At 36.2% G+C, this 20,916-nt stretch overlaps 1 protein-coding gene across 2 annotated transcripts in view; it reads right to left on the reverse strand.

The window, feature by feature from the left end:
• fam49bb (family with sequence similarity 49 member Bb) overlaps nt 1-20,807 on the reverse strand; it is a 54,641-nt gene extending 33,834 nt beyond the window's left edge. The window contains exons 1-2 of one of the 2 annotated variants that reach the window (XM_079601700.1): nt 20,415-20,807; nt 776-858 (exon numbers count right to left, since the gene is read on the reverse strand). The gene's annotated coding sequence lies outside the window, so the exon portion shown is untranslated. Of the gene's footprint in view, nt 1-775; nt 859-19,057; nt 19,257-20,414 lie in introns of those variants that run through there. The other variant, XM_079601701.1, reaches the window with a different exon arrangement.
• Nucleotides 20,808-20,916: the final 109 nt, after the last annotated feature.

The following is a 20,916-nucleotide window of genomic DNA, read 5'->3' on the forward strand; positions in this document are numbered from 1 at the left end:
CGAAGACATCGCGAATAAAAGGCATTTATCTCAAAACAAGGTTAGTGCCCCATGAACTTTTGGCGTTTATATGAGCATATACAATCGCTTAGTACAGCCGTAGCTGGTTTTAAGTCTACCATGTATGGTTACGTTTTTATGGCTTATACCCCAACTGTCAATGGAGAAATTGTATTGAATTCTTACTTCCGGCACCGGCTGTGGGCGGGACTGTGATGCTCTATTGGTTCAAACCTCCTGTCCATTGTGTTGGAATTTTAAATGTCAAATATGTTTTAACTGGCTGTGATTTTGTTGCTTAGTGCAACAAACTTGATGCATTGTGCCTAGCTAGAAAGAGGTAATATGAAAATGTACAGCACAGTAACTGTAATATGGCAGTGATTTTAAAGGGGTGATATTTTACCGTACCATGTTATATGTTAATGCATTTTCAGAATGAGCTGACTTTTGTGGTTTAGTTTTTAACAAATTCTTCATGTTGGTTCTGAAATTTAGATATCTAAAAACTCGTAATTGTATTTAAGTACCGTAAGTGTATTTATTTACACTACCTTAAATTGATCAAAAGTGACACTAAAGACTCTTAAAATGTTACAAAACATTTCTATTTAGAAACATTAGTGCCTTCTTAATAGGCTAATTATCCTAGGGAAAAAATATTACAGTTAATACACAAATTTGAACAAAACAGTTCCTTCAGTTCACAACAGTTCAAAACAGTTCATAACTGCACAGACTTGTGATAGAGCTGTGATTGTGTGGTGATGCTTACCAGCAGAAAAGAAGAGGAGGTGACAGAAGGGAGGCCTAACCAGGCATTCGCCAAGGTCGCAATCCTACAGAAGTACTAACAATCTGCAAAAAGAGAAGAGAAAAAGACTTGTCATTATCACCGCTAAAAATAAGCAAAATATAAAGAAACGGAGCTGTGATATCATTTACTGAATGTGCTTTTAAGCAGCATTTCTTCTTTTCAATTCCTCTAAAAATTTGTCTTTTACAGTCTTTCTCCCCATTATTTCACAATTCAAAGCCTAGAAGAATCCTTAACACATAAAGCCAGACTAATGTATTCTTTCAACCTAATCACACAGTGCACATTAAGTTCTTTAATTTAAACTTGCTTCAGACGTCCTTCAATTTCATGGAGGTTTGTTATACCATGCCTGAATAATTTGCCTATAACCACAGAAACAAACAAGAGTGTCGTCTTGTGTCAAAGTTATTAAAACAACTACCGGTACTGTGCGCAGCTTTGGTCTAACGGCTGCAGTGAATCAACCCCTCATCACACCACAAGACTCAAGCTTACAGATGTGTGGTTTGATCGGGGCAGGGGATGTGCTAGATTTGTAATCATGTTCTTAACATTCAAGATGACTTTGTCCCCTCTTCGTGTAATGCCTGTAGGCTGAAAAACTGCCCTAGTAGTGGTAAAGAGCTGGGAGGTGTTCTGGCCACTTCCTCTTGAGCAACACTTCCTCCCATTCACGACAGACTTCAGCTTTCCATTGTGCTTGCTAGCTTCACCCTTACCTTGTGTCAGTGTAAACCATATAGTGCTGTTATTTTACAAACCCTAACCCTACAAGACATCAATGTGTAACACATCCTGCATCGTGTGTGCTAAGAACGTGGATTATGCTCAAATCGTGAAGTTTGTTGAGAAGAGTGTTTTATTATTTTTCTAAACAATCAGATTAATGATTTGTGCATGGTTGATAAGAAAATGGACACACACACACACACACACACACACACACACACACACACACACACACACACACACACACACACACACACACACACACACACACACACACACACACACACACACACACACACACACACACACACACACACACACACACACACACACAATATCAAAGACCATCCAGAACACTCTAGCATCATAGCAACTATCCAGAACACACTAACAACCACCTAGCAATTTTCGAGAACACCCTACTACTTAGAAACACCTTAGCAGCAACCATCCAAAATACATTAGCGACCACCTAACAACCATCCAGAACACCCTAGCAACCATCAAGCAACATAAACACCCAGCACACCTTAGCAACCACCTACACACCCATTCAGAACACCCCATCAAACAATTATTGACAGCCTACCAACCAACTAGCAGCCCAATAATCACCCAGAACACCTTGCAATCACCTAGGCCTAGCATCACCCTACCATCCAAAATGCCCTAACAACTGAATAACAATGCAAAAGCATAAATCTGGTTTATATTCAAATCCTGTATTTTTTTTTTATATATAAATGATACAATTCAGTTCCAATTTAGTAACTTAAAATTAAACCAACATCATGAAATTCCTTACAATCCTTTTGTAAGCTTTTATTCAAAATCTTAATGTAATATACATATTATGTAATATAAAATGTCAAATAAATTTTAGTTCATTAGGACACTAAATTCAATCAATGCTAAATTAATCAAAACAATACACACCATCCCATATATTCACGACATGGGCTTTTAAAGAGTTAGATTACACAAAACATTTTTCATCAAATATTTCACCCATGCCATTTCAAATAAGTATTTTATTCATCTTGGCTTCTCCAGGCTTGCTACTCTAGTCGGTGTGCACTGTAGGTTTTTTTTTTTGTTTGTTTTTTATAGAAATTTAAAACATTTAGTTCAGTTGGACAGAGGACACTACAATTAAACTGACACTGTCTGCCCAGCTCAATACAGCATGAGCTGCAGAGTCGCAGCACAGTGCAGCAGGAGTCAGATTTCACTTATCACATGACGAGAGGGATGCAGTGTTGTCAAGTCTGCGGTTTTCATGTGAGATTGGGCTACTTTCACACCGTTGCCGCAGGTAGTTTTTGTAGATAAAGTCTCGGAACAAGATTTTTACCGGGAGACTCCCCCTGGAACGCCATTGGGCTAGTTTTGGCCGTGATTGGGCTAGTTTTGATTAACAATTGGGCGGGTTTTATTGTGGAGAGATGACTGACAAGACTATGGCAGAGAATTTGGTGAGCAACAGATGAGCACCCCTTTCAATCAGATCGAAATTTCGTTCGGATCGAAGCTCAATCGGATCGATTAAGGAGTTTACATGAAGGCTTTTCAGTCCGATTGAGCCGTCAATCCAATTGCTAACGGATTATTTGGTTGCATGTAAACATGGCCAGTGACAAATATCTTTTATTTTAAAATATGCAGTCAGTACCGGCACTCCCTATACACAGAGTACAAGTGATCGTAAGTAAAAGTGAAAAGCAAGTGCGCGTTCAAAGGCGATTTCAAACCATCTAAACCCTGCATATATTGATTGCGACTGCACATTATAGGCCTATACACAGAGTATGCATGATCGCGTATTCAAAAGCGGAAGTGAAAAGTGAACACGTTCATAAACAATTAAACGGCTTCATTCATACGAGTTACGTTTACATTGCCTTGATGAACTTCTTCCTCAAAGTTTTAGTTGTGTGGACTTTGAATGGAGGGACAGAAATCTCTCAGCTTTCATTTAAAATACTTTCATTTGATTTTCGAAGATGAACATGATGAAAGTCATACCGGATTGGAACAACATGAAAGTGAGTAATTGGGTGAACTATCCCTTTAAATCTGAATCAAACATTCACCCTATACTGAGCAGTGTGAAAAGCAAACATCACCAGAAAAACATCCAGGACTCTCTAAAAATGCTTGACAAACTAGCAACTGCGAATTCCTGACCATGTGTAATGTTACTCTTTGTAAAATACTCTTAGCTTGACAGATTTGTCAGAAGGTCAGATAACAAAGGCAGTTAAAACTCTGCTTGCACAAGTGTCATGTTTCCTTGAGAGGTGACATCATTCCATCCCTCCTCAAACACATCTGAGGTCAGTAGGTGGTGGCAGGCGATGAGTTCAAAATGGCAGTTTCTTTGCCATTGAAAATGCAAAAAATGTCCATTTGCTTGTTTCACAATCTTCAGTCAGTCTAACAATAATCCCCAACATGATAAGAATGCTGAAAATTGCTCAGTTTTGATCCAACATTGAGAAAATGTAACCGTTAACTCAACAGAGCAGATCAAACCATGAAAAAGAGCATGCCTAACCAACCATGCTGTATGTCACGACTACACATTGGTTCGGTGGTCAAACAAAGGGTTGCGAGGACATGGTCATCTTGCTTTAATAAAATGGAACCCAGTTCAGATAAGACAGTCATGGATTCGCTGACATTGTTGTGATGCTTTATATTTAGCAATTTAACAAACCATCATTACAGTATATAACACGATTCTATCATGCGTAGACAAAAGATCTGAGCAAAGAAGGCTGCTGAGAATATGGCTCCAGATATGGTCTCTACTAGATCGTTACAAAATCAAGGAGAATGTAGATGTAGATCATTTGCATGCATGGATCACATGGGAAAGTCTCTGAGGCGTATCTAAAAGATTTTATGATTTTAACAAAAAAAACTAAGTTGGCACATTGGGTGTGTTGGTTATTGAGTTTAATGGGCCTGTGCTTTAGTAGACACAGTCTAGCCTAACAAAAACACAATGATGTAAAACGTTAACCTTGCCTCCATGCTTCCATACTGAGAGTTGAGGAAATATAATATAATATATGCTGCGACATAAGTTGGCCTATACAAAAATGACACCCAATTGAGTTAAGAAGCCTGTTGATATGTCCACAAGCCTAAACTGTAACAGATAAACCAGGCACAATCCAAATATTATCCAACATCTGTTCATTCCTAACGATGTTGATGGAGAACAGCAGTGAAGTCCAGTCACTGCAATTAGCAGAGCAGTGGGAAATGCTGGAGTGCAATTGGACCATCAGCTGCCCATTGTGTCGATGCTTTGAGAGCATGCTCTACTCTGCAGGACAACTAGATCTCACATTAGAGTGAAAATCATTCAATGGACTGCCAGAGGCATAACACGGATCATGCTTTGTGAGCTTTGCCTGGATCACATTTTCTCTTGCATGTCTACAGCATTACATGCATGTAAACATCATGAAGCCAAATACACATAAGTGTTATGGTCTATGTATGCAGCATGATATTTATCATCTTCAAGTAAAATTGAGACAAAATCTTTTGTAATGGTAGATAGATAAAAAATATAACAAAATTTGCTTTGCAAAGCACACTTTTGCTCTCTAAAAGACAACATAAAACACCTCTAGTTTCTTAGTACACGATTCAAAATACTGTATAATAACAACAACAACAATTATTATTATGGATTGGGTATGAAACTAACAATGAGCAACAATTTGTACTGTTAATGTTGATTTCTAAATACATTTTGTTTTTATCAATTCATTAATCAATAATACATGTTTGATTAATGTCATTCATAAACACACACAGCAGGATTTCAACATCTCTCTCAACGTTTCCTTCTCTCTGAATATTAATTTTCACCCTGAAATGTCACATTACAAAAGTAAAGTGCATTACAAATGGTGTCTAAACACAGACCATATCAAATATTTTTTTTTCCCCATCTTGAGTCTCAGTTTTATGCCAGCATACTAAATGAATCATCTCCATTATTGCATAAGCTCATTACCGTGGATGACTTTATAATCATCATCTCTTGATCGAGCCTGGGAATGCTGCGTTACTATGGCAGCTGCTGAGATTCTGACACCCTAAAGGTCTAATGAGAATTCAGAACTCAAAAACACGGAACATCGTACTTGGAATGTCACCAAGGCAACAGCTTGGAACCCCTTGCTGCGAGGAGCTGGAGCTCTGGGAGAGGACGGGAATCATGATGCCTTTTATTCGACGAAGTGAAGCTAATCACTCTGGAAATTGCCTAGTTTAGTTTACATAAGAATCACAGTGTAAACGTTACTGTGTGAGTGAGTGCAGCAGAAGGAAATTTATTAGCATAATACAGAGTTGACAAATCCCATTAAATAATATAATTAGTGGTGGTGTTTGCTTATAACATCACTATATCTACTGCTCACATTTACACAGTAAACAAATATTTTCTTAAGTTGTATATGGTACCTGTTCAAAGTTTGGGAACATCACATTTATTTATGTTTTTTGCAAGAAGTCTCTTAAGCTCACTGAAAATTCAGCTTTATCATCACAGGAATAAATTACATTTTTGAATAGAAATATTAAAATATAAACAATTATTTTAAATGAAAATTTCACAGTTTTCCTGTTTTTACTGCATTTTTGATTAAATAAATGCAGCCTTGGTGAGCATCAGACACTTCTTTCAGGAACATAAACAATTGTAACGTTTCCACATTTCTGACAAGATTTTTGGATTATGTTTTATAAGAAAACAGTATTTCAGTCTTTGTACTTAAAAATGTCAAGTTTAATTTGTTTCATTGTAATTACTAGTGTACAAATGCATAAGTAAATATGAATGGACATTACAAAGTAATATGTACTGCGTTTTGTCATCTAATCAACTGATGCAAAAAACTGACAAATGCAAATAAAATGTATGCTACTTAATAGATGAGAATTCACTCTTTTGACATTAGAATTGGTGCACAGAGAGAGTCAACTAACCGGTCTGCCCAACAAGTTTTTCCTGAACGATTTAGGAGACTTTCCTTAAGAAAAGAGATTTAACTGACAATAGGGTACAACATTTAACAAATAAGCCATTTAGTAATATTTGCAGCAAACTTTATTATATTATTTATATTATTTAGTTTTATTGGTAGGTACAAAAGATAGAGGACAAAAAAAAAAATTTGAGAGAAGAGTTGCACGATTAATTGTTAAACTGCAATATCTCATTTCAAACACCCACGCAATATTATTCCTAAAAGCAGATTCGGCTGTCTATTTAACCTTTGTCATATACGATCACAGCAAACATTCAAATCTGCGTTCGCGCTGCCACTGATCAGTGAGCAGTTGTCATGTAGGCCTATGGGTATGAAAGTACTGGAATAAAAGTTTATAGTTTGGATATAAACACTGATGTCTATGGTAGCGATCAAAATAGACTATAAAAAAAAAAATCACCATTTCAAAGTAAATCGATGCTTCACTTAAAGATTGTATACATTTTTCAAGAGATTTGTACAAAGAAAAAACATGTTTTTATGAGTGAGTCATTGAATCATTCACTCAAACATATTTTGTAAAAAGTAATTAATTCAAAGTAAACATTATTTAAATAGAATAAAGCAAATAATATTTTGTATATTTGTATATAAAATGACGCAGCTCTAATGTAGAGTAACTCAGGGGGGAAAGGATCAACAAATTATGCAGCCGGATTTAATCCCGTGTCGCTCATTTGAGCGCCACAGCTCATCTTGTAAGATTACACACAGATTGCTGAAGGACAGAAGGATTGTATTCACTGTGATCCATCTAAATTTGACCTAAAATCTAGCTTATATTAAAGAGTTATAAAATAAAAAATAAAAAAAACATTTCCAGGAAGCTGAAATCATTTACAGAATGATTTCTTCTCTATGCTTGTGGTTCAGAGAACAACAACACAGAACCAGATGATTACTATTGCAAACACATGATGTATATGAATCCATGTATCTGGAAATGGAAAATCAGCATCTCTAATAATCTCTCTCTCAGTCAAAGCATCAGTTTTGTTTCTGTCCAGTACGGTACTGTTACGGTAAAAACCTTGCTTACTCGAGGTATGCTGCTTCCAAAACCGTGTCCGGGACTTACTTCAGCCAACCCATGGTTGAGTATGTTAACAGTTAACGCACAAGACATTCTCAACCGTGTCGAATCACCATGGAAACGGGCTGAAAATGAGGTTTAGGGTTCAGAGTTAGTACCTAGTTATTGTAGTAATTACAATAACTGAGTAATATAAGTATTATATTACTGTAAATTGTACTGCGTTTTGTCATCTAATCAACTGATGCAAAAAACTGACAAATGCAAATAAAAATGTATCCTACTTAATAGATGAGAATTCACTCTTTTGACATTAGAATTGGTGCACAGAGAGAGTCAACTACGGTAACAGGACCCAACAAGTTTTTTTCTGAACGATTTAGGAGACTTTCCTTAAGGAAAGAGATTTCCTTAACAGTAAATTACTGTTTTTTTTATTATAGAAATAAATTATCTATAACATAAAAAAAAAAACTTCAATTTTTAAGGCAATTTTTATTATTCTGATTATACGCTAAGAATTGTAGTCCATTACTTCAAATAGGTTACCTCATTGCATATCACAATTGATGAACTCACAATAGTAGGTGTGTTACTGGCCACTGTTTCACTCAACTTGCGTCAAATGGATGTATTGGATATTATTCGGCACCATGATGAACATAGCACTGCTGTAACTGTTGTTGCCTATGTTGCCGTCGTGTTCTCCGCTGGATGAAGGTAAGGCGCACAATGCGTTGAGTTGACAGAGTTCAGCGATTCGGAGCGGAGGGAAAATCCCAGAGTTCATGAAGTAGTGTGAATAATACGCATCATCTGTGTACGTCCAAGTAGCTACATGTGCACTTTGGTCAGAGCGGTAATAATGTGGTCATGTTTACATGCCTGTGTTTATTGAGTTTAAAATCAGTAAGCTAGCTTTATTTATATAGCACCTATCACAGATAATATCACAAAGTGCTTTACATAGGGTACGCTACATAGTAACCATAATCGTATAAAACTATGATTATGAGTTTAAATCGCATTAGGTTGATTTATGTATTGTGTTTGAGGTAAAGTTTAAATAGCAATATTCTCAAAATCCCAGTTTGCATTATGAAGGTGAATGTAAACGTAGTCATTGACTCTGGTTCTGTGAACTAGATCAACTGATTCATTGAAATGATCTGATTCAAATGAATTATTTGTTCATAAATTGAACACAAGAAAAGAGCAGAGATATCAAGTGAATAATGACTTTTGGTCTGTTTCTTTAAATAAAGACACCATACAGCTCAGAAGACTTGAAATACAGCATACAAATGTTTTCCTTTTGTGTGCCACAGATGAAATGAGGTCATACGGCTTTGGAAGAACATGAGGGTGAGCAAATGATGACACACATTTTGGGAGAACCATCCCTTTAAAGTGCAGAAAGTACACACAACTGCACAGGCCTAAGCCTACTTTAACTGTAGGCATTTCTTTACCCAAGACAGACCTTGTCTAGAAGACAGCAAATGCAGAGAAACTGCTTGCAGTGGGAGGTTGAGTCATCTAACAACATTCTTTACTGCCTTCACAATTACGGTCTTTACCCCCCACACCCCTAGTGCTGTCTGTTTGCTTTGACCCACACTAAAACAGTGTGATGGACGGGGACATAGTTACTGTCCCTGAAGGTGAAATCGAAGAGGTCAGGGAGACAGCAGCATGGGTTAGAAGGAAGCTGACATAGCAAATATAAGCACAACTAACAGCTGACAAAAGCAACAGTGAGTAGAGACACGCTCACCATGCACGTCATCCGTAACGGTCCTCGGTATATTACACACAACATAAGAAAACCTTTTGAAAAATGATCATCTACATTTCTTACACAAAGCATTTGAGGACCAGAGAAAGCATGTGTATCTCTAAAACCTCAAGCTGGATTAGTGGGACTAATGAAACTGAGTCTGACAAACGCTTAACTAAAGACTATCTTCCAAAACAACTGAAGCAAAGCAACAGTCAGTGTTGTAACACTAATATTTAGTTGAGTGGAAATGATACCAAGAATCAAACAGGTCGAAACTCATGTTCTCTTAGATGGACTGTGTGACTGTATCCTGATGATACCGAATGAAAAACCAATCAACAAGGTGTGTGTTATTAAATCTCCCGATGATAACAGATCAATAAGCACTTAAACATCTAGTGAGGCACTTTCTTTGCAATATGACCAACACTGAATCAATGGGTGTTGGATTTCACTCCAAAATAATATTTCTTCTTTAAAATGGTTTCACATTCACCTTCTTCAAGTACATTGAACTTTTAAATAAATAAACAAATACACATACTTTGTGGGGCAATCTGAAAGTTAGCATAACCGTTGTTCCCTTAACATCGGCTTTTCATCAGAACATATGCTCTGTGATTTGCTATGCGTGGTTTTAACTGTGGTTATCATTAACTAAATGTATGCTACTATGGAAGACCAATGTTTAATTTTAATAATACTCAAACAGTAAGAATATTAAAATTTTCCCATATAAAAATGAGCTTGTTACAAATTTTACAGATGTCACGTTTTTTTTTAATGAACAGAAATTTACATCTGCATCATCCTAACACAAGCTACTACTATTAGTGTCAACTCAAGCTACTGTCAAATGTGCATTTTTAAGAGACAAAACATGTAATATTATTAATATTGCAGCCTGCACTGAAAACTGTGCTGAAGATACATGTCAAAGTCATGCCAAACAATGTCACCCAGCACATTTAGAAACTAAGAAATTATTATTTTCTATTTAGATATTTATTTTGTTACTGAAAAAATGACTGGAAAAGTATCAAGGAGTTTAAAAACGTGAAGGGTTTGTCATGTTCTTACAATAAAGAGCTGTTTAAAACCACAATTCACGCTCTGGTTTTTCCAACTTTACTTAGGAGCAAAAAATCTGCCTTTAAACTTGAAAGAAATAAAGATTTGGCATTTATCGTAATAATTATCAATAGACTGAAATAAAAAATATTATCGTGATCATTTTGTGGGCCATATTGCACAGCCCTAATACATTTTTCCCCTTACATTTTATGGTTTTAGGTTAAATAGTTTACTTAAATTAATTTGTGAATATATAAACATTACTAGCTAAAATTATTTGATGAAACATTCTAGTAAGTGTGAGTCTTTCTTTCTTTAGGGACCTCACAATCCAATCCGATCCCGATTCTGGGAGTCATGATCCTATTCCAAAACGATTCTTGATCTAATTTTTTCTTATTAGTCTACTGACTTGAAAATCCTAAAATCTTTTCTTTATTTAATTACATATGTATTAAGTACTTTTTCAAATAATAACACATTTAAAAAAATTATTAAAACAAAAGCATGTTAAGAATTTAAAACAAACTAATATATTAAAACATAAAAGCAAGTAAATAAAAAAAGAGGAACAAAGAAACATTACAAGCAATAAACAAAAAGTGCTTTCAGAATTGAATGTTGTCTTGTTTGTTCTCACACACATCTTTACTGTAGTTTGATAATTATAATGACATCATAGACAGCGGGAAATCTAATAAGCTGCATTCACACTAATGCACAGATCTCTTTTGAAATATAAGATGTTTTTGTCCTGTTTGTTTAATCTTTTAAGACATAACTAACTGTGTTAACGTTAATTCGGCATCATTAAACCATTTTGAGATGCAACTATAGTACATTTAACCACATTTAGTACGGAGTAACACACAGCCACATACACAAGCACTCTTCACAAAGTGCAAGTGAGCATTTGACATTGAAACCAGCCTTCTTCTGTCAGTAAGTATCATATTTTTAATAAGCCTGCTGCATTACAACCTACATAAATGATGCCTCCGTAGAGCATTTAAGGAAAATACCAGCGGGTGAGACCGCACACTGCAAGCGCAACACGTCAAGCAATTGAAGCAAACGATGCCTGCGAATGTCTTTGTAATTCTCTTCGATCTTCATGAAAGATGATTTTATGCCAAGTTCGAGTGGTGTGTGTGTGACACACACACATCATCCAGCATGCGGTTAAAAAAACAAGTTCAGAATCGATTCTGAAATTCTCTGTATCGATTCAGAATCATTGGCATTTTTCTCCCACCCCCAGTAAATTCACATAAGTGTTAAAATGTCGTAGTGCAGATTAGTAAACCTTTTAGTGCAAAGAAGAAATGTGGAGCCCTTGGGTGGACCATCTAAAACCAGCCAAAGCTTCAAGCATGAAGAGTCATGAGCTGACTAATAAGGCAAAAAAACAAGCTTGACTCATATCATATCCTCTTTGGCCCTGGGACACCTCAGACATCACCAAAACCAACCAAAGATTCTCACTCAGTGAAGCATGACCTCACTGGAAGAAGCAATCTATGCTGCTTATAGTCCGCTCTATTTAAAACACGCCACTCATGTTTTCTGACTGAAAGCAGAAAGTCTAGTATTCTGCTTTACTGAAGATTGGCATGTTAAAGGCAACAGATGGATATTGTTGGGTTTCCTTCCCAACTGTTGGCAAGTCATCTGTGCCGGTTGCCGTTCAGCCATCCTCACCATGGAAACGAGTGGGAGGAGACGCAGTGGGCACACGATATATGTAGAGTGTCAAAGTGACACAGCCGAAGTGAAATCTGAAAACAGGCTCATTGTTGCCGAACAAAAGAAATTACAGAACTGCAATTTAATTGGGCAATTACATTCTAATTTCCCATTTTAGCAATTTCCTGCAGGTCTGACTTTTACCAAAAATATGTACCGGTAACTAAATCTACAACATGACATTTTATCCTCATATATCCTTTCCTTCACAGCGGTGCGCTTTCGTTCCTCCCTTCAACTTAACATCCAAATAAAACCAAATAATTGAGTGTTGATAAACTGTGGGACGTGTTAGATTTTAAAGGGATAGACTTTTTACCAACATTCTTCAAAATATCTTCTTTTATGTTCAACAGAAGCAAGAAACTCATACAGGTTTGAAACAACATGAGAGTAAGTAAATTATGACAAAATTGTCATTTTGGGGTGAACTACCCAGTTAAACAATGTTTTTAAAAGCACATTAAGCTGCAGAAGAGACACTGTTTCCCAGGCGGCTTTATGTGTGCGCGCTCCGAGTTGACGCCGAACGTGAATAAGAAAATAGACTTAGGGTACGTGCCAAAACATCAATGTCAACATGCCTTTTTGGAGAGTATATTACAAACACAGTGGGTTATGTCTTAAAGGTAGGGTAAGCAATTTGTTTTATAAACACTGTTTTACTGGTTAAAACTTTTTTTACATCCTGATAAATCAATAATTAAGCAATCCTGATAAAGCAATCAATAATAGTCACCTTCATTTATATAGCGCTTTTAACAATATAGATTGTTTCAAAGCAGCTTTACAGAGATAATAGGAAATTAAAGTAATTTTTGAGATTGTTTTGGCTTTACAGCAGCTCTAGAATCAAGTTATTATTGTCCAGCTAAAGTTAAATATAAGTGGTCTAAATATTAATGTACATATCTTCTGTGGAATCTCTCAACAATGTTTCTCCAAATGATACAATGTCCTACCTGCCTGTCAACATATATATTTTCATACCTTTACGCAAATGAAGAGCGACTTTTAGGAGCGACAACCAATAGGAGTGAAGTCAGTGGAGCGCACGTGATCCGATCCAAGGCAAGATGAATGAGAAGCTAATTTTAGCATTTATGATATGTCTCCATGTACATACGGTGTTACTCGCCGTGCTGACTCCTAGTCTGTATGGTTTCGTGAACCCAGATATACCGGCATTTGCCTGTCTGCTGCAGTTAAATAGATGGCAAAGACCACTCGCTGTTTATCGCTCATTTATAATATTATGCATTTTATGTACTGATTCCATTTATATTTAGACTTTTCCTTCCAAAATGTTTGTTTGTGTTGACAAGAAAACTGATTTGTTCTACAACATTGAGTAACATTCATGAATGTCACTCACAAACATTACTAGGCAACCAGTAGTGGGACTAGCGACCTCACCGCCAGCCACTGGCGACACTGCTGCGTTCACGGCGTGCCGTAACTATACTTACGAGATGGCAACCTGTGCCCTTCAACCCGGAGCTGTTAATGTCCTCATACTCGGATTTATGCGTTTCTATGTCAATATATCAATGCTGAAATTAATCTGCCGCAGTCAGGTGGTACATGTAAGAGCTCTGTAAGTTGTGTACGTTCATTATTATTGTAATGTTATGTGCTTTGAGACATGAGGTAATTTAAAGCCGTCTCTCGTCTTTTGCAGACTCTGCTGTTCAGGTCTTCTGAAGGAGGAGTGGCTTTTGAAAGGAGGGTGGGATCTCATGCTTTCAAAACTAGCTTGCTATTGCTAGCCTCTCTGAAATTGCCTACCAAAACAAAATCTCCAAACACGAAACAAAAGGATCACACTTTGATGCATCCGCCCCAACATTCACGTACGGGCAACACACACAGTCGACTACTATGGCAGAATCTGCCGATATACCTGCAGCCTTAAAGTATGAGGTCATCAATAGTAGGGGTGTAACGATACCTTCATTTCACGATTCGATATATATCACGATACTGAACTCACGATACGATATTATTGCGATACTCCCAAGACATATGATAAAAGGTTAACAAAAAATGTACTGTTGATTAAAATGCTAACTTTGATATTACATTGTGGGTTTAAATGAACAGGTTTGGACTTGGTGCTTGTAATTCAAGGACAATGGTGATATGAAATATTCATGATTCTGAAGCTGACCATTGCATTATTATACATTATAATCAACATTATATAGTAGTTTAATGTAGTACTGACACTAAAACTCTGAAAACATGATTTTTTTCTTATACAGTAATTTCTATTTTGGGTGAACTATCCACGATACATATTGTCACTATCCACGATACGTATTGTTGCATTTTTGTATTGCGATATATTGTGGCACGATACGTTACACCCCTAATCAATAGCCACTTTTCTACTGTCGGGCCGGTGCGAGTCATGGCTTTCAATGGCTAATAGCCTCAGACCTGTAGCACCGAGCCCAAAACCATGCTGCGTTTCCACTGTCGGGCCAGATGCTCTGCAGCGCTTCACTAAAACCAGCCCGTAACACACCTCTCTAGAACAATGTCACAAAAACTGATTTCACACAGAAATGGAAGTTTTATCAGAAAACTAATCAGAAAGAAATAACTGGAAACTAGCGAGATCGCTAAACGAACATGATAAAATAAAAAAATGATGCACCTGGTACTTCCATCAAGAGGTGCATCAATTTTTGGTCAAGATCTTGTGGCGAGTCAAGCACTCTGTAAAGTCTAATCCAGCACATCCCAAAGACTTTCAATGAATTTAAGGTCTGAACTCAGAGGTGCCAATTCATGTGTGAAAAAGATTTGTCATGCTCCTCCCAACCATTCTTTCACAATTTGAGCCTGATGAATCTTGACATTGTCATCCTGGAGTATAGCCATGATGTTACAACATAGTCGTTTAAGAAACGAAAAGCTGAACACTCCATCAATTAGGGTTAGAAGAACTGTTGCCAAACATATAACATCCTAGAAACATAATAATCACTGCAATAATGATGATCCAATCATAGACTCTTAAGCATTTGCCAATTTAAATCCAAATCCAATTTTTTTTTTTTTTTGCCAGGCAGTGAAGTTATTCATATTTTGGATTAGTTTTTATTTGTATATTTTCCATTTTTATATTAATCTTAGTTAAAGTTTAAGTAATTGTTTGTGGGGGGGGGGTTTAATTCTTTTTTATTTCAGTTTTAGTTATTTTAGTACATCAAGTTAAACTAAATGAAAATAAGACATGTTGCCTTGGCAACTAGCTGAAATAAAATACATTTTTGATATTTTATTTTATTTCAGTTAACCATTATTTTATTACTAGTGATGCATTTTTTTTTTTTGGTATGCTTTTAGTTTAGGTTAACTATAATAACCCTGAGTGGAAGAGAGATTGCAAAGTTCACGCCTCCTTAAAACAATAGTACTCTTCATTTCCTTTCTAGCACTGGGTACAAGTGCTAAGTGTGTGTCAAATATTTTAATTTCTAATTAACACTTCTCAATTGAAATGTTAGAATCCTGACAAGTTGGCAACAGTTACTGGTTGACATGTGGAGACATGACATAAAGAAGACAGACATTACAAGCTGCTGCAAGACAGAGTACAGAGATCACCTGAGGTTAAAAAAATCAATTCAAGTCCAGGGGCAGTTATGTTCTTTTGAGGCTTAACAACACATATCAGTTAATGACATAACACTAAAGGTTGATGAACATCATTCATCAACCTTCAACATTCTTTAAAAAATATCTACAAAAAGGAAAAATCATTACAAGACATAAGCACACGCATAAGAAATATGATGTACATTTCCAGTGTAAAGGCCAATCGGAGGTAAAACAGGAAGTTTCGCGAGCGAGTTCAGAAGAAAGATTAGCACTAACAATAAGCTTCCTTATGTCTTTCATAGGCAAATTCTGCAGATTAGCCCTCTTAAAACAACAGGCCTACAGTATTGAGATCACACTTCTCCCACTACACATTTTGCTATGGTTTAACTAACTAAATGCCCAACACATAATTCTTCTTATGAAATTGCTTAAATGAATGTTAAAGTAAATGAGGAAAAAGTGCACTGCTTCAATTACAAAATGTATATTGACCACATTTGTACACTGCATTCTTGTGAGAGTTTTACAGCACCAATCCTTCACTAACCTCCAAATTACACAAAACACGTTCCTAGAACTAACATTCTTACTGGAATGAAAAGATTAGCGATAAGTGCTAATTACAATAATGTATGCACACAGGGGCTCGTAATTGGAGTAAAGTGACTGTGGGTGCCTATGTTAGCTTGACGACAACTATATAGTGCACACCTGAAATTACACTACCGTTCAAATGTTTGGTGTCATGATCTATTTTGTTTTGGAAATCTCTCAAGGCTAAAAATGATTTTTATCTCACCAACAGACTGACTCGATTGCAATCAAATCATGTCAGTGTCTTTGGATATGCAAACACTTTAATTATTATTTGAATTATTTAAGTATTTTAAGTATTTACTTTATTTCCTTTCTCACTGATTGCGATGGAAGTGTCTTAAAGGGATAGTTCACCCAAAAATAAAAATTCTGTCATCATTTACTCACCCTCAAGTTGTTTCAAACCTGTATGAATTTATTTCTTCTGTTGAACACAAAAGAAGATATTTTGAAGAATGTTGGTGACCAGACAGTTGATGGACCCCATTGACTTCCATAGTATCTTGTTTTCCTACTATGGAAGTCAATGGGGTCCATCAACTGTTTGGGCAGTGACAAACTACTGTATATTTAAAAAGGGATCAGCTGTCCCAATGCAATTTCCTATTTCAAGTGGAAATGCATCAACACCAGAAAGAAAACAGAGCTCATCATCATACCTTTTCATGGGGTCTATAACAATAAAAAATGATTCATGAACTTTCCAAAAAAAAAAAACAGGTTTGATTCACTTTTCTCAAACCCCATCCAAAAAATCTGGGAATTTCCACTTTTGCAGCTAACCTGAAGATAACAATGAAATATGCATTGCGCAAACATTACAGCTGATCTTTTAGCAATAAATCAAGAACACAGAGAGAAGTATAGTTTAAAAATACAACCACTTTAAAGGGGCTATATGAAGAACTCAGAAACTGCAAGAAACTAAACGTGATTTAAAGTCCCCATATACTCGCGGGAAAGTTGTTTTACGTTCTTCGCTTAGAAGCAAAAAGTACCTTTGCAGCGATATACTTTTAATTAATGAACATCCCGACACCGCTCACACTGCTAAGAGCGACGTTCAGATGAATATGTAAATATGTGCAGCACGCTTTCATCTCAATAACAAAATGAACAACAAAAATAACAGCGGTGAGAAAACAGCAGTTAAGAAGCATCTGATCATAGTGATGTGGACAGGTTTGCTCAAGCTCTGCAATTCACCGGCATCATGTCGACAGATGAGGTAATTAATTACACGTATCTATTATAAAGTATATTTGATACTATAAATATCTGGATATGTCTGACAATAGTTTGAATGAATCCCTTTTCTTTGCATGACACATTGACATTACAGTACAGAATGGCTCTTTCGGCATTACCCTGAACACTGTAAAAAAAACCAGTAAAAACATCCTGAGTAATACATAAAAATCAGTCTACAAGCTTTAAATGACCTAGGGAGTCTGGGAATGTCTCGTTTTAATTACTAGCTGTTCACATGGGCAATAAAAAAGCAATTAATACATGAAAATTCTTATATATACGGTAGTCCCTTTACAGTTACGGTCACAATTCATTCAAAGCTTCTTCAATTGTGGACTGTTAAATACAATATACCATTAATCTAAATGCTTACTAAGGCAGTCCTCTCTCAAACAAACACACACACACTAATGGACACACCTATCTATCACTTCCACAACAGATACAGAAGAGCATTACAAGTACCTTTATTTACGACATCTGTCCGTTAAACAAGCAGACCCACAATGTTTACTACTCATGGTCTAACATGCAGGCAAAGCAAAGCATGCAATAACTGAAACCTGGTCCACGGTTTGGAAAGAAGCCTTGATCAAGTGACTTGATCAAAAATAAAGTAAAAACAGTTTTCTATTTGAATATATTTTATTCCTGTGATGGCAAAACTAAATTTTCAGAAGCCTAAAAAAGTTGCGCTGATAGTGATAAATATGTTTTGGAAAAAGTGCAAAAAAATTATATGATTTTATGATTCTTTGAGGAACAAAGAAAATAGGCCTAATTTAGTTGAAGAATATTTTTAAATCTTACTTAGATCAATTTAATGCATTCTTGCAGATTTTTTATTATGCATTGTGTAAGACTAGGTGACCTTGGACCACAAAACCAGTCACATGGGTCAATTTTCTGAAATTGAGATTTATACATCATCTGAAAGCTGGTTTGTTAGGATATGACAATATTTGGTCGAGATACAACTATTTGAAAATCTGGAATCTGAGGGTGCAAAAAAAATCTAAACATTAAGAAAATCGCCTTTAAAGTTGTCCATTTATGTTCGCGATTGTGCTGCATTCACTAACAAAAATAAATGTATTATGTATTTAATGGTAGGAAATTTACTAAATATCTTGATGGGACATGATCTTTACTTAATATCCTAATTAATTTTTGGCATAAAAGAAAAATCAATCATTTTGACCCATACAATGTTTTGTTGGCAATGCATTTGCCACAAATATACCGGTACCCGTGCGACTTGTGACTGATTTTGTAACCCAGGGTAACATCAATCATCACCAAGCCCATTATATTTTTATCAAACTTACATAAATGATGATGATCCATCCAATTTACTCCCTGCACAACAATGATATAAAATGCAATCCCAGCAGGCAACATCCTCCAACACAAGCAAACAGGTTACAAATAAAAAATAAATAAAAATCTCATAGCTATGACTTAAAATATAGGCTACGACGCCGGCAAAGAGTGTCAAAAACTACCACATCAGAGGTCTTCCTGTATGCTTGACTTCAAGCCTCACCTACATACCATAAAAGGAAAGGGAAAGAGAGTGATAAGATGTTAATCGAATGACATGTACTCAGTAGCTGCACATGAATAACTATGATGACAGATATTTATCCAATGGTATATGACTGGAAATGCCAGCGTGCCTGCATTACATGAGGAGGTTTATAAAATGATAAGACCATATTCATCAGGGTTCGTGGTTGATCTCAGATGGGAGATGAGCTTGGGATATACAATCGCACACACCAGCACTCTATACTCGATAATGTCACATTATTATGGCTTTTTGAAGGAAAAGAAGGAAATTGTATAAATTGCATGATAGTAAGCTACTGTAGAACCTGCCATTGCTATTGCTTGTATTGTAGGCTTGTATTGGTATGTAGCCTAAATCAAACTAATATTTTTTAATAGGCCAATCAAGCAATTCTGACATCTTAATCAGTTTGGAAATGAAATGTTTTGCAAGTACTTTCATTAAACTGCACAACGCACATGGATAAATGACCCCTACATTGGACATGTAGTGCACTACACTTGAACACTAGATTACAATATACAGTAACCACTTGGAATCTGTGCAAAAGCATCAGATGGACCTTTGACAAATGAATTTTCACTATTGGTCAATACTTTTACAAATAATGTTATATTAGAAATGTCTAACCAAAGAAATGTAGATATGAGCATGATCAAATGTGTAATTAGACATTTGCATGTGTTTTTTTAAGATACAAAATAAAATTCCATGAGGTTTTTCACATTTTTCAAATATACTGATATTTCATGGTTTTCTATGACAATGGAAACAGAACAGCAATAGTATATATTTCTGCTAATGAAAAGTGTAAGCCCTGTGTTGCACAATGCATGGCAGAAGTTACACTGCATTGCATTGTATGACACAAATCTGATTTACTTTTTTCCACCCATACATGCATTTAAACATCGTCATACAATCATATTTAATTTGTTCTTGTCTATACGCTTTCAAACAACGGATAGCCACGGGTGCCATCGTGCTTGAAAGCACACGTACCGCTCAGTCACATGCTGTACTACAGCAGCACCAATGCATTGAGTTATGAATATACACAATAAAGCGCAGTACATGCAGCATAAAGATATAAGAGAGGAACGAAAACGCACCTTTGAATTTGAAGCAAAGAGGGGAAAACGTATGTAGTCCAGGTAGCACGCTATAAGCTCCAGGGAGAAGGCTTTAGATCTCTCTCTCGCTCTCTCTCTCCTTCTCTGTATCTGAGCCTCTCTCGCTCTCAGCTGTCTTACCGACTGTTATTTCCGGGTTAATAAAACGTCATTGTGTTCTTGCATTTTAAACCAAACGCTCTAATCATGCACCACACATCATCATATAATATGAAAACCAAGGACATGACTTTAAATTACATATAGTTTCGTGTGCATTAGACACGCGACGATTTGTTTTAATATAACTAAAGTTAATGTAGTTGTTTCAACACGCCCCCTGCCGGCCAACCCTTATGCAACACACCTGATGGATGAACTCATTCCTGTTACGTAAACCTGAGCAAATGCAACAAGTTTTCTGTCACCCAATCACAAATAATGTCATATTCACGTGACAAGCCATACTTGAAACTTTGATATAATTCCCATGATAATTCCC

Source organism: Phoxinus phoxinus (assembly GCF_949152265.1).
Source record: "Phoxinus phoxinus genome assembly, chromosome: 24".
Lineage (NCBI taxonomy): Eukaryota > Metazoa > Chordata > Actinopteri > Cypriniformes > Leuciscidae > Phoxinus > Phoxinus phoxinus.